Here is a 3,456-nt window from a genome sequence, read left to right on the forward strand (position 1 = left end):
GGCCAAATCAAAGGGGCTACCTGTACATAGATGTTGTGCCGCACAATAATTAATATTGCACATTGTGGCTTATGCTCCTGTGCTTGAAGGATGACTGTTGTTGATGAAGCATTCTGGTGGTGAGAGGATGCCTTACCCATATTTTAAATAGTTGGTAATATTAATAAAATATGCAATTTTTATATTTGAATTATCATATTGGTCCTGCCATCTTCGGTCATTAAAAATACGGGGAATGCATCTTCTCACTTACTGATTTGATGTTTGAAGTGAATGTTGAATGGGATAGTGTCAGCTCTACTCATATTGGTCATCATGTATGTGGCATCGTTGTTATTTGGTCCAAAAAAATGGCACCTAACTTTTTTTAATTCAGCAACTCAAGAATAACAAAGTTAGCCAATAAAATCTATTTTGGCACTAATATCGAGCTGGAGCTAGTTTTCCTTACATATGTGACTATCGTCGATTCAATCAGGTTTTACTTTACATATACATAAGCATTTTAACCGACCAATCAGAACAGGGTTATTTATTATTATTGTCTCCTGGCAAAAAAAATTATTTACCTGAAAAAAATAGTAAAATTGTCTGGTTTTGTGTTAAATTCAACGTTTTATTTTGTTTATAAGCTAAATCATCATAACCTCATTAAAACTGCAAAATAGCATATTCAAAGTCTGATTTTATAAATCTTTACTTTTCATGATTTTGGGGGACAATACATCATTAAACTTTTGATTCTGTGTGGCTGGCTTACAAATCCTAACTTTGTTAGATTGTAATGCAATTAAATCAGAATGCTAATTGTTATTTTGCCCGAATGTATGCAACCTCCAAGGTGATCCACATAATAATTACCCTCAATTACTTGAAAGTTGATAATAACCACGTATATATAATTATACAGGTATATATATTTACCGTAATAACGATTAGCTCACCAGAACATGCTGGCCTAGCCTTGCATGATACAGACCACTAATTGGGCGTTATACAGGCCAAATGTTGAGAACTCCTGTTAAAGGCATTAACAGTAAAATGAACAAAAGGGCTGCAGTAATAATAAACTATTAATGAATGTGATGATTGAAAAAAAAGCAAGATGATTCAATAGTATATATTGATTTATTTTTACATTTAATATACAACTTTGCATACACCTAAAATAATTCTTGACACAATCTGGACTATTACACATAATATTTCAAAAGTTATTGGAAAGCTATGGGTCTAATTTGAAAATTGGTTAAATATAGTTACAGCAAAATAACATTGGCAGGATTACAGGCTTATAAAGGTTCTATTTCATACATATCCAACAGCAAGTAACTGTCAATTTCAGGATGAGTAAACCAAGTCTCTTTTGAGGCATGGAGGAGTAAAAACAGAGTTACATTACAATCAATTGAACCATGGAATTTTAAGGCAAGCATGGTAACCACAAGCTTTTCACATCTGCAAAATGTAACAAGCTGTAACCAGGTTTGCATACTGTGAAGACAATTTTGTGGAAAATCTCCCGAGATTTCACAGGGGTTCCTTGTAAAATCTCGAAGAAAAACATACCAACAAGAGGCCTGTGTTTTTGTTCCGAGTTCTTACTGCGTGCATGTGTATTGCCCTGGGATTAAATGTCCAATCATAGTAATCAAATTGTGCGCAACATGGTTACAATTTGTTACAAGTTGTACAAATTTATGCAGATGTGAAAAGGGTATTGACTATTATTGTAAATTCGTATGAATCAAATTCTAGGCAAAAAGAATAAGCTATATAAAAAGATACAATATATGTACTAATGGTATAACATAAACTGTACAAACTTACTACAATAATATAAAGATTATACAGAACGGTATAAAATAGGCTATATTTAAATAGAATAAAGGACCTAACAACAATTAAATTTAAATAATATCAAATATATGAATATAAAAAATATATATTGCAACAAAATAATAGATATATATTTCTCTACAATAACATTGTGTCAAGTTTATAACAGAACAATATGTAATTACAATGTATAGTTGGTAAATAGTTGGTTTGTGTGCAATTTTGCTGGATTCTAATGTATGTATCGGTTGTTTTTTTTCTAGTGTTTCCGCTGTATTTTTATTTTCTTATTACGTTATTGGAGGCAATTCAGTTTTATACTGCAATTTCTTTTTTAAATATAAAATAAATAAATAAATAAATATTAGTTTTAAATTAAAATATTGTATAACACCAAGTAAAAACAGCATTGTATTTTTAATTTATTGTCATGGTTTATCAATAAATACTGTATTAAATCATTACAATATACAAATTCTAAAGTACATTAAAAGGCCTACAACAAATGACCTTGTTAAAATAATGTAGTTACACCTCATTAAGACCATCAAATGTACCAACATAAATCAAAATTATTTGAACATTTATTGACCATATACTCATAATTTGCATGAATTAAAATAGACCTGTTATAAATTGTATACAAAATAACCTGAATCTGATAAAATATGATATATTTCTAGACATTTAAATACCAATAATTACTACTATTAAACTCCTAAATAATTTACATTACTGTATATTGTTTACAAAAATATTACACTTTCTGAATTCAAGTTCGATTTATAATTTTTTATGTGCAACATATATATATATATATATTTACAATACTGTAGCACTCTGCCATGATTTGGAACCAGCAATTCATGGCAAAATTGTACTGCACCACATAGTGGCAATGAATGACATGGTAACATGATAAACTGACAATAAATGGCAGGTTTTACATAAAGTCTGGCTTTTAAAATGTGTTTTCCATAGTAGGAAAGACTTGACCTTTATGACCGTAAGTACATTTTGATTTTCAAAGACATTCTATTAATCAAGGAGTTGGAAAGTGTATCACTTATTTTCAAATGTATATTGCACTTATTACGTAAGGCATTTAAAGAAAACTATTTCATTAGTAAATTTTAATCTGTTAGATTGGTACATTGCTTTGTAGGAACATACACACAGGAGGAGGAGGAGGTTTTATGAAAGACAATATCTGGCAATATGAAATGTTTGTTGGGTGGGTGAAAGGGGTGGATTGTCACTATAACTATATTAATCCTATGGTTGTCATGATGCTTGTTGGGTGGGTGAAAGGGGTGGATTATCACTATAACTATATTAATCCTATGGTTGTCATGATGCTTGTTGGGTGGGTGAAAGGGGTGGATTATCACTATAACTATATTAATCCTATGGTTGTCATGATGCTTGTTCCGTTTGTGATGGCATTCTACAATATACCATTTATAATTGAAAAATTCTTGTATGTTATTGATGCATAATTACAGGTCACAAAGAAGTTAATTAATTCTTGTGCCTCTGTGTGTATCTAGAAAGTTGTACAGATGTTTGAAACACAAAAAATGAAAAAAAAAATATTCTAAATTTTAATTGGCTATA

The sequence above is a fragment of the Antedon mediterranea genome, chromosome 6 (genome assembly GCF_964355755.1).
Source record: "Antedon mediterranea chromosome 6, ecAntMedi1.1, whole genome shotgun sequence".
NCBI classification, from domain to species: Eukaryota; Metazoa; Echinodermata; class Crinoidea; order Comatulida; family Antedonidae; genus Antedon; species Antedon mediterranea.